The sequence below is a fragment of the Aythya fuligula genome, chromosome 1 (genome assembly GCF_009819795.1).
Source record: "Aythya fuligula isolate bAytFul2 chromosome 1, bAytFul2.pri, whole genome shotgun sequence".
NCBI lineage: Eukaryota > Metazoa > Chordata > Aves > Anseriformes > Anatidae > Aythya > Aythya fuligula.
In genome coordinates this window covers 181,928,541-181,941,175 of record NC_045559.1, presented here as the reverse complement: position 1 = coordinate 181,941,175, position 12,635 = coordinate 181,928,541, and positions in this window count along the sequence as shown.

The following is a 12,635-nucleotide window of genomic DNA, read 5'->3' as shown; positions in this document are numbered from 1 at the left end:
ATGAGGATGACATTTGTTAGAGTACGAGGCACACGATGAGGGTGGCCTATGAGGTTTGGGCTGGTAGAGGTGGATAGGTTGGGCTTAGGTAACTAGGTGACTAGATGACACTAAATTATGTTATATGAGTACATGCAAGACTTAAAAGTAATTGAAGAACTCTTTTATGAAGAAAAGTAGCACTCAGATGCTTATTTTATTTATTTATTTATTTTTTTTAAACAGTGCTACAAGTCAGTATGAAGTCTCTTTTTTTTTGTTTGTTTGTTTTTTTGTTTGTTTGTTTTTTTTTTTTTGTTAAGCATGCAGGTGGTCAGACGCTGTCACAGTTTGCCCAGGCACCCTGTGTATCCTCCATCCTTGGGGTGTGCAGCACTCATCTGGACAAGAGCACGAACAACTTGGTGTAGCTTCAAAACTGTCTGTGCTTTGAGCAGGGGGTTGGACTAGATGACCTTCAGAGATCCCTTCAAGACTAATTTTTTTCTGTGATTCTGTGAAATAAATATTGGTCTAATCCTTCAAACAAACAGGAAGAAAATGCAAAAAAAAAAAAAAAATCAAAATAGTGGCCTTCAGTGGATTCCTAAAGAAGAATAGGAACAACATATAATTCTTTCTCTCAGAGCTCTCCTACTTCAGTTTGGTTCCTTCTTAAACAAGTGGTTTAATCAGAATCTAGAAATAGATTAAATAAATCACTGAAAGATTGCTGAAACAGGTTAATCTTGAGAAGATGTAAGTCATGAGGTGATAGATTGTTCGTGTTTTTTTATACCTGTAATAGCATAAGCTGCAAATAGTTTATATAGATCGCTTGAGAGGATGCCTCCTAAAGAGAAAAAAATATATAATTTATCTCAGTCAGTAGAGAGCTCAGCATCTTCAGTAGTTCAGTATTTTCTAGCAACAGGCCTAAATAATCTCTTTTATAGAATCATAGAATATCCTGAATTGGAAGGGACCCACAAGGACCATTGAGTCCAACTCCTGCCTCCACACAGGATCACCCAAAAATTAGACCATGTGTCTCACAGCATTGTCCAAACCCTTCTTGAATTCCAACAGGCTCAGAGCCATGACCACTGCCCTGGGGAGCCTGTCCCAGTGCCCAACCACCCTCTGGGTGCAGAACCTTTCCCTAAACCCCAGCCTGACCCTCCCCTGTCCCAGCTCCATGCTGTTCCCTCAGCTCCTTTTACCACCATTGTCTTGAGGAAGCAGCCCTCATTAGGCCTAAATACTGATCAAGGACACAGTAGCATCACAAGAGAGACAAATAAGCTGAACAGATGCAAGTCGAGGCTGCCTGGCTGCATGTTCTGGAGTTATCAGAAACAAGAGCACATCCACTGTGACAAAGTTTCCTTCTGTGCAGATGCTGTCTGCCATATTGGGCTCTCTCACAAAGCAGATTTTATCTGCTGGAAGTGGATATAAGCCCTTGTACTTCTGCTTTATGTCAGAATTTGCATGGATAGAGGACTGAATCTCAGTTGCTCACCTGTAGCTGTAGAAATAAACTGCTTTTGAATCTGCAAAAATTAGACCTTCTGTTTATTCTGTGACAGTCTTCATCTTCACTTGCAAATGGTAACTTGATTTGTGGTGAGCTGTATGTTTAGAGATTTCAATTGAAACAACCACAGTGCGCTTGCTTAATTTATGTCTTCACAAAAATCGCTTTCTCCAAATCTCACCTTTTTTTATTCTTTAATGTTTTACATCAGCTAGGCAATATGCATATATTGCCTATGTATATATTTATGTGTGTGTGTATATATCAAAGTTATTTAAAACTTCATCCAAACAGTGAAGTCACTGAGGGATCCCAAACTGATCTGTAAGAGTTAGCAAACATGGGGTATGTGAGGCTGTAAATAAAATATGCAAGAATTTTCCAAAACCACTTGCTGGTATACAAATGAATGTCACTGACATACACCAAGTGCCAGTATGACAGTAACCTGGTTTAATATGAAGGGAACCATGCTGTATAGACACAGTGCTTTTAGTTAGCGGCCCCCAAAATGCTGATGGAACTGTAATAAATCACTGTTGTGTGCATACAACTGAATATAAAACTTTATACAGCCTATAATAGTAAAAAAAAAAATAAATAAAAATGTAGTAGACAAGTAGAAAATCTTACTTGTGTCGATTAGATTTTTTTTTTTCTGCCTTCAAACCCCATAATCATTTGTAGACAATTTGTCCTCAAGCAAAGTGAGGAAATGGTAATAACAGCTGGCATTACAGCTTTTGAAATTATGCTGGCTACTGACCTCCGAGTGAACTGGCAGTTTTTTGAGGTGCAAGAACCGCCTTTGGCATGTATGCACAATGTTGATAGGCTTCAACTACAAGCAGAGGTTATACATGTAGCAGCCTGGAGAGCAGATGGGTCAGATGGGTGTGAAACAGCTGGAAAAGGCAGCTGGCTCACAAGGGTCTGGAGCACCGCACTCCCAAATGGGCATTGGATTTACCTGGCTGGTGTCAGTACGGCCCTGAGAAGGAAGAAGCCAGACCCTGTCCAAGATCCAGATATCAGCTGTGAATTGTTTTTGGCCGTTTGCCAGGCTGCAACCATCCTGCCCATGAATTTTTATTGCCCTTCCATCTGAGCTGCTGTTTGCATGTGTGTAACCCTGAAATGTGCTCTCCCTGATCTGCAGCATTCTTACCCTGAATTAGGGTGCCTGCAGTGTAAGCACAGAAAACCTAGTCCATCTTGGAAAACCTAGCCCCCATGATGGGCTGGCTTAAGTTGAGTGAAAGCTCAGTTTGTTAACTCAGCACTACAAGAAGTAAATTGACAAAAATGGTCAGAAGAGAGTACTACCAGGAAAATACCTGGATCTTCAAAGACTAGTGGCAACAAAGGTTTTCTCTTGGGTGGTATATAGCTAAGTGTGTGCCTGCTGTGAGAGGTCACAGTAAAGCTGGGCATCACACTACTCCAGTTATTCACACATTGCTTACAATGTTGAGATGCTGTTTGCTCAGCTCAGAACATTAGATAGTGGCTATATGTAGTCCAGAATCAGAAGAACGATTTGACAGACATACTGTCAGATCACAGAAAGCGGCTGAGGTGGTGAAATACATTTCTTTTTCTTTTTGCACCAAAGGTGCAAAGTACGCTGCTGACAAAAAAAAAAAAAAAAAAAAAAGAGGCCAACGACTGTGAACTTCACAAATCTGGGAGTGAAATTTTATGCAATGATTAAATAAATCTGAATTATGCATTTTATCAATTCATGCCTTTTTCTTTTTTTTTGGGGGGGGGAGGGGAAAGGGAGGGCTATACAGAAAATCAAAAATGCAGAATTAGGAAGCAATGTATCTCACATTGTATCAATAATTAAACGTTTTATTAATGCTCCTGATGTCTGGGAGAAACAGATGTTCACGCACTGTTTTCACTTCACTGTAAAATAATTTCTCTGGCAACATGAAAGCTAACTTCTTGTTTGTCTCCTGGCTTTTTGTAGCCAACACCACCATCAAGCCGTAACGTGTAAAACTGAAAAATATGCATAAGCCTAGTGATGGGAAGCCTTGCTTTTTTCTGTTGTTTCTCAATGGCCAATGAAGTGGTTTCAGCATCTGTGATAAATTGAGTTAGTCATTTTATGGTATGTATTCTCTTCATCTTTTAGTAGGAAGCTGTAGTTTTCAGTCAGCTGTGTGTGTGTCTCTATGTGCACAAAAGCACCAAACTTCAAAGTATGCTATTCCAAAAATGACATTGGCAGAATTAGGGCCTTGTGATATATTACATGTCAGAGCAACTGTCGTCAAGATTTTGTTACAGAAGGCATGGGGGAACATCTGTTTTCCTAATGATTTAGGTGCAGCAGTCTGGAGCCCTGCATGTGGCAGTTCTGTCTGTTCTTCATGTAGTCTTAACCCTTCGTGATTTGAAATGGAGGCTAATCTCCTGCTCCTTGATTTAAAGATGGATCTGAGGGCTGTTATTCCAGAAGTAGCAATGAGATTTTTTGCATTTTCCTTTGACAAATCTGGTGAGATTTTGGACTAGACAATTCTATGAGCTGGTCCTGTGCACGGATCTATGTCATATTGTGTGTCTTTTTTGGTAAGGATATAGGAAACACTAGCTATGAGACATCTTCTTACGTAGATTTCCTCTCCTTTTACGTTTAAGATTTGTCTATCTCTGAGTAGGTTTTGCTTTCTAGCTGGAGTCCCATTGTGTGTGTGCTAGTTTATATAGGCTTTTTCTTCTTTAGTTGGGAAGTGGATAGTTTTGCTCATATCTATCCTCATACTTAGAAATGAGACTCTGTTTAACTAGGTGACAAATCTATCACAGAAAGAAACCAGTTTTCCCCACCTAGGGAGGAAAGTTGAAGGAGTCACACAACATGATTTGTTCTGAAATACAAACTCCTCAAAGTGATGGGCAGGAGCTCAGCCAGAATGATTCTAGTAATCCTCTGAGTAATCCCAAACTACAGTCTGTCTCTTCACATTACACTCTGTGCAGTGTGTGGAAATGTGCTGTGGAAATCAGTTCTTCTACTTCCACGTCTAGGTGCTCAGGCATCCATGGCCCTCTCTGTCAGGGCAAGACCTACACACATCTTCAGTCTCTTGGTCCTTTGCTTACCCCAAGAGGAGCTGAGTAGGGTCCTGAGTGGATCAACATCTTGAGCATGCAATGCTATGCCTCCAAAAGTGCCTCCATATAGCCAAAGGCAGAACTCAGACAGTACAGTTTGTTCAATTGACACCCTATAGAAACAGTTTTGGAACAATTCATGGATCAAATATAATAAAAAAGATGTTTGTTAGACAAAGCATTTTGTAGAAATCCTGATCCTTTATAGGTGAATCTCAAACTGGAAACAAGATCTAGACTTCAAACTACAAATGTGTGGTTTTAAATTGTACATATTAGTTGTACCATTCACCTAAAATCAAGTATACACCTTTAAAAATAAGATCCCACATTTGTGTGGGACAGAATTTTATAATATCATATTATTACTTTAATAATTAATGGTGCATACATATTTTTCAATTAACAGAATTGCAATTGTATTTTTTTTATCCCTATTCCACTGTAGTTGAAACCAAAACTGAGAAAGTGTGTAAAGCAGAACTGAAGACATACTGTGACTACATAGCTAGATGGCAGTATTCACATTGCTTTGAGAAAAGCCATCTTATTTCAAAGATGGGCAGAAAAATCTGCCTTCTCTTTAACAACTGAATGACAGGCTGCTATTTTGAAATGTGCTGGATAAGAATGTCTGAATACCTGATACATCTGAGAGTCTGGCCACTTGGTTTAGGTGTCTAAATCAGAGGTGCTTAATTTGGCCCTAGGGGTAATAATTATGAAATGTTGCATTTCCCTCTTTATCTTTTTATCCAATATTTGTCTACATTTTTCAAAACAGGTTAATATTACACGATTCTTTTCATTTGAGGATTTGGTAAAGATACTGCAATAAAATAAAATAACATAATTCTTTTACTTATATATACTCAATTTCCTAAAATTTGAGGCAATATTAATGAAAAAAAAATATTCTTTGCCATTGACTCAGCAGGCCTTGAATCATGCATTGAATTATTACCTTTTACGCTTGTCTTCATTAGAAAACCTCCCAAACCTATTTAATTACAAAAGCAATTAAATGTAGTGCAGTAAAATACAGAAGCTATTGAACTTGTCTATGGTAATAGACTAGTCTGTAAACACAGCAAACAGGGAAACAGATCCAGATTCAAATCCCAAGAAGTTACTTTAAACAGCATTAGAGGGAAATGTATGTCTATGGTGGCATCACACAATGCTACAATGAGCTTGTTTTGGTGATAAAGGAATTTTATTCCTTTCACAAACATAACAAAATACTCAAAAAAAAAAAGTATTCATGAATGCCTAACAAACTCCTTCACAAGGACAACTTTCAGGACATTATCGCGTTTTCCTCCCTCCTCACTGCAGATGTTTATGTGGCCAGTCCCGTGTACTGTGCACAGTGGTATAAGCCTTCCTTTCCCAAAAGTGTCAGCCCAAGAGCCTGGGAAGATCTGGGACAGGGGATTTCAGCCCTGCTGGCTCACACAGCCTGAGGCTTGCACAGAGCTTCTGCTGCAAGCTTTTTGTCAGAGGCTGGCTCCATGTTGTCCTCCCAGCTTTCTGGGGCATGTCCAATATCCTAAGGCTCATTTGCTAAAAATCCTGTTTTCCAATTACGTGCAATGTTGGGTGCCTGGTGTTTTATGAGAAACAAAGTTTTTTTGGACTCAGATGAAGACCAGAGTGAGTTGCAAAGAGCTGTGTGGCCAAATGCACAGAGAGCAGGAAGGTAGGGGTACGAGTAAGGAGACTATAAGTAGCTTTGGGCTGTGATTTCTGAGCAGCACAGGCAATACATTGTCTATTAGTAAATCCCACTGCAGTCGGGCTTTCTTTACCTTCTCATCCTTTTGTATTAGTTGTACAGAAGACAAAGAAGGACTGACTGGTGTCAGAAATGCAGTGCCATATGATGCAGGGCTGTGTGTTCATCTAAACAAAGGGGTGGAGGACAGAAGGTCTACAGTTGTGCTGGTTTCTCCAGTTGGCTTTCTATTCATGTGAATCAAGCACTGACTCCAGTTTTGATCTTATATGGGATCTTCCCTTAGGAGACCATCACTTTGGAAAAAGTGGACCTCTGTTTTGTGGGATAGGAGTACGATTTGGATAGGGCAAGAGTGGTAGTGGCTTTGGTCATCAACCTGCTGAGCTATTGAAGATATAATGCAGCTAAGGAAATGAAGGAAATATGCTATTTGTGCTGCTGAGTTTATGCACATATTGTGCTGGACTGATGTTTCTGCCATGAGAGACAGTCTTCTGGGCTAATCAGCTTTATGGAATCTGTACTGTTCGATGTATGATGCTGTATAGATGGCCAGTGACAACTCTGGATCATTTAGGTCATTTGAGGGAACATCTTGGAAGTTGTTAGAAGAGTTGAATACTCTGGATATTTTTTCTCTTCCTTCAGAAGATAGTCCAAAAGCTAGACCAGATATACTCTTGGGTTATTTTTTCATAAGAGATGACTAAAGTGCACTTGTTCTTCCGCAAGAAGAGTCACAAATTCTTTAGTAATTCCCATTCATGTAGGCAGTTGCTCACATAAACATTTCGACTGATTTCACTGCTAGCTGTTTACAAGTTCTCTCTAAATGTATACAAAGTTATATATTCATTTACTTGTATGTCCTGGAATCCCCCTGTCTGTGATGTTTGTGTGCTGAGGGCTGCATAGATGCAGAGAGCAAAGGGGAAGCTCCCATGCTGGGAGAAGGACTTGCTGTCTGGGTAGGAGACTGAAGATAGGGGATACAGATGAGAAATTCAGGAAAGACGTGGAACTATTCAGACCACATTCAACCTTAAGATCAAGTAAATTAGAGAGAAAACTAGAGAGTTCTGAGATCTTCTGAATATCAGATCTATTCCACACTGAGATCACGGGGGCAGCATGGAGGTAGACCGCATGTTGAGCAGGCTGGGGCAGAGAAGGAGGCTGAGGCAGGCCTAGGGTGGTAGTCATCATTACAGTTGTGACACTGCTCACAAGAGCCTAATATTAGACTGTGGTGACCTGATTGGGAGGCCAGAGGAGGTTCTGGCATTGTCAGGGTGGTGTAGGCACATTGTTCTGCATGGCTGTTGCTGTGGCCTCAGCAGTAAAGCAGGGCTGAGTTTTGCCCTGCTATCACAGTTTTAGTTATTTATGAATTTCGGTCCCACTGTCCTTGGAGGTACCATTGAGAAAACCTCTTCTGCTGCTCTTTGTATTTCTTATCTCTAGTTTGTAGACTAAACTGCAGAAAGCAAAGCAGGCTCACTGTGGGGTGTGCAGAGATGCCAGTTTGAAATCAAATAATGCTGCACTGAAAACCAGATTTTGCTCAGGTCTGTCTACACTGCATGCTGTAGTGTAGTACAGAGATATTTATACTTAGATTCAGTTTCTTTTGGGTACAAGAAATAGTTCAGTCTGCTTCTTGGAAGGGTAAGTTAGCCTTTTGGATGCTATGTGATGCATGGCCCCTAGAATTCAGGATGACATCTTTAAACCTATTTCCAGTATTTCTGTATAACACTGAAGCTTATACTATGGACATATCTATTTGAAACCATAGTGTAGCATTTTAAAGGATGATTTTATTAACAAAAAATGCACCACTAAATTTCTAGTCAACAATTCTGTTCCTACAGCCCTGTGCCCAAGTACATTGCCTGTGTGTTTTAGTTTATAAGATTTGTTTTTATATTTATCAGATCAGTGGAGGAAAGCTGGCATCACAACCTGAAATGAAGCTATGAAGTTTTTGCAGGTGTGTAGTAACAACCACAAGTCAGTTGTTCATTAAATCTCATCCTAAATATGTATGTAGTATGAAACTAAGGTGAAAAGTTCATTAAAGTTCATCACCAAAGGTATAAAAGTGGGATGAAAAAGTCACCTGAAAGTTCACAGTTGTATTATTAGTTCTCAGATGGGAGCTCAGTATGAAACATTGCCCTTGAATATTCAGGTAAATGTATTAGGTAATAAGTTACTTATCATTACAGTTGAATTTATTTATAAATTTACTAAACCATATAACAAAATGAGACCATAATGATACAGACAACTAAGTACATCCTTAATTCTTGGGCTGACTTGCTGTAATGGATCTGCTTGTGTATGGTTTCATCCAAGTGTCCAGAGGACTTGTGACCCATTAATCATTCTGTTCTTATGCAAATTCCTCTTTCCTAGATTAGAAGCCTATACCCTTTAGTCAAAGATACCTCATAGTTATTTCAGCTTGGCAGTTACTACATTTAAGTACCTAAAGTATATATAGAACTTGAATTTTAAGCAAAAGCTTCTTTGTTATTGTCTTTTTGTACTTCCTTAGGCAAATTACCCAGCACAAGGGTTGTTCCAACTTTGTGTAAATAAGTTACAGCAAAATTACTTTTTTCTTCATTCAGTCAGGATGAAGGAAAAATATGTATTAAATTCAGTAAACATGGAGCTCTCCTGAAATGAAACAGGCATTTTTTAATTTTCTAAAATTAATACGAGACTTCAAAATTATTGTAATTCAAATACTAAATATCTTTCCTTTCTATACAGGGATTAAAAGGAAAACCCTTCTGGGACTCATTTAGCACAAACAAATCCCAGTAGCTAGCACTGAAAACTCTTTAACCTGCTGGATAATGCATCTGTATAATATTGAGATACAGGTAACAACATTATATCCAAAGGATACAATTTTTATGAGAAATTTTTCATGCCTTTTATTCCCTCAGAGCCTGATACATTATTATATTCCAGTACAATTATTTTATTACCCTCAAATACTGTGTATTTATTAAAAAGTTTAAGAAAACATGCAGCATAATTAGATGTAGATTTCTTTGTGCATGGGTCTCAATATGTGCTATTAGAGAATTAACCTGATTTGAAACCTCTTCTTGCAGGACCAAAATAACCTTTCACTTTCCCTCTTGCAAATCAAGTGAACTAATACTTATTTCACCTTCTTAAAGCTGAGGAAGTCATGCTATCTGCATACTAGTGAAATATAGGGTGGCTGAGCATGTACCTACCCTAATAGTCAAATCACCCTTGTTTAAAAACCAGCCAATGACCCAAATCAGTGAAGAACTCTTTATTTTCCACTGATGTGACAGGCTTTTAGAACTGCCAATGCAGTTTATGGTAGGTCCCTGTCACGGTCACATCTGCTTATCTGCTGGGATAGTAAATTGCAGGATGGAGGCAGGAATGGGTGGGGTGAGAGATGAATAATAATCAGGAAATAATTAAAACAGCTTTTCTGACAGAGAAAATGGGGCACCACCAACACCTAAGGATGTCATATACACCTTCTAAGCTATTTCTCTTGTGTATAGTACTGACATGGTTCCTTTCTTTGTTGGCTTATGCAGGCAATAGGACAGGGACACCATTCTTTGCTGGGAACAGACGATCTGAAAAACCAAGGTGTTCTGAGGAAAGTACACTTCACTTCATAATGTAGTACATGCATTTGGAGGATGGTGGCTTGCATCATCCAGGAAAATGACACCTCCACACAGAGTCAGCTGTAGCACTGTAAGCTAAATTAGCTTTCCTTACATTATGCCAGGTTCCATCTTGGACTGTTCAAATGATTACTTTGTTATAATTTAAATAAAACACATATTTGAAGATATTAATTCCCTCCAACACGTTTTTACTTGTAAAATGCTCAGAGTTCAATAAATATTCAATACATATTTACTCAAGTGGAACTTGTTCCACTGTTCTTGTTTACTGCATAAATATTATGAACATTTTCAAAAGCTGACTGAGTAAAATACAGATATTCAAGAGCAGAGTGTTGTTATCCTGGCTTCAAGGGTGGGGGGTTAAATGGCTTATGCAATTTTCTTTTTTTATTTGAAGCTTTTAAAAATGAAATAGTAGACATTTTTACAGAATCATAGAAAAATTAAGGTTGGAAAAGACCTTCAAGATCATCTGGTCCAACCATCACCCTACTACCAATGTCTACCACTAAACCATGTCTCTATGCACCAACCTTTCCTTGAACACCCCCAGGGACGGTGACTCTACCACCTCCCTGGGCAACCTGTCCCAGTGCCTGACTGCTCTTTCTGAGAAGGAATGTCTCCTAATTGTTTTAATTGTTGAAGTGTAGGGGCATAACATTTCCATTTTTCCACTCACCAGGGACATCGCCCGACCGCTAGGAATTTTCAACTATGTTGCTTGGCAACTACATCAGCCAGTTCCTTCAGTACCCTGGGATTCATGTCATCAGGTCCCATAGACTTGTACCTGTTTAGAATCATCAGGTGGTCTCGAACCTGCTCTTCACTTACAGTGGGTGGGACTTTGATCCCCCAGCCTCTATCTATGGAGTTAATTTCCCTGAACCCTCCATGTATGGGTTCAGGGAAATTAAAGACTTGGGAAGCCCATCTACCAGTGCAGACAGAGGCAAAGAAGTTGCTAAGTACCTCAGCCTTCTCCATGTCTGTCATTACTCAGAAATAGAAACCCACTCCTAATATAAGAAATTAGCCACCTCTAATCATTTACACACTCTAAGACTCAAGACCTCTTCCCATAATCAGTATCCACAGTACACAGCATTAGCTTTAGCTATCCCCTGCCCCAGTCTTCCCACCTCCAATGACAGCAGGAATGCCACCTGCTTGGGTTCACTCAGGTTGAGAACAGTGAGAGTACAAGAAGTGCTTTGGGACTGAAATTAACATGCTGCATTCAACCTAAATTTGAGTTAATCCCTACTGAACTGAATTCTGTATTAACCAGATTAAGCACATCTGAGGTGATACAGCCTCCAGTTCTTTGCTTAGTCTAGTCTGAAATACTTGCGGTTAGAGGGCTTATGTCACCTCCCAACAGTTCGCTTGATTCCTTGTATTAGACCCTTCTACCTCAGCTTTTGTGCCTATGGCAAAAACAGCATTCTTCAGTGGTGTCAAAGGTGTTGTTGTGATCTTGCTCTTTACCTTGTTCCCTTCTCTCAGGTTCTTGTATGCCACCATCCCACGGTCACTGCAGCCAAACCTCTTCTTGACCTTCACAGCCCAACTAGTTCCTCCTTGTCCATAAGCATGAGGTCCAGTAGAGCATCTCCCCAGTTTTGATGTAACCATAGCTAACCACGAGACATTCAAAGCCTTTGAACCTTTGTTTCACAGCCATTTGTTGCAAAGGCTTTAAATGATTTTTTGTCAAGGTACAGCAGACTTCAAATGCTCATTGCTTCTGTTATGACACAGAACTTCTCAAAATTAATATAGCACAAACCCTGTTTTACTGTGGTATCAGGTCCAGGTTGTCCTTACAAAGTTCTGCCACTGAAGATAGCAGACTGCAGTGTTTGATGGAAAGACAGTTGCTTATTTCAGGTCACTTCCAGCAGTATCATAAGAAAGTTTATCTAAAATGCTTCTCACAAAAAGTTTAGATGAATGGATGGCTAAGGTGATGGGTTAGTTTGTACTTTGTTGTCAATGTTCTCCACCTATGCTGAGAAGGGACTATTTACTGAAGCAGTCTGTAACTAAAACAGACAATTCTATTCTGATTAAGGACCACAAGGTTTAGCAACAGTGCCTTTTAGACTAGGCTCAATGTAGCTGCTACAGAGACATTGAATAAAAATAAAGAAAGCTCATGCAAAACCACAAATATGGCAGGCAGTGTATTTCTCTAAACATATACAGGGGGAATATTCACAGAATCACAGAATTTTCTAGGTTGGAAGAGACCTCAAGGTCATCGAGTCCAACCTCTGACCTAACGCTAACAGCCCTCCACTAAATCATATCCCTAAGCTCTACATCTAAACGTCTTTTGAAGACTTCCAGGGATGGTGACTCCACCACTTCCCTGGGCAGCCTGTTCCAGTGCCTCACAACCCTTTCAGTGAAGAAGTTCTTCCTAACATCTAACCTAAAACTCCCCTGGCTCAACTTAAGCCCATTCCCCCTCGTCCTGTCACCAGGCACGTGGGAGAACAGGCCAACCCCCACCTCGCTACAGCCT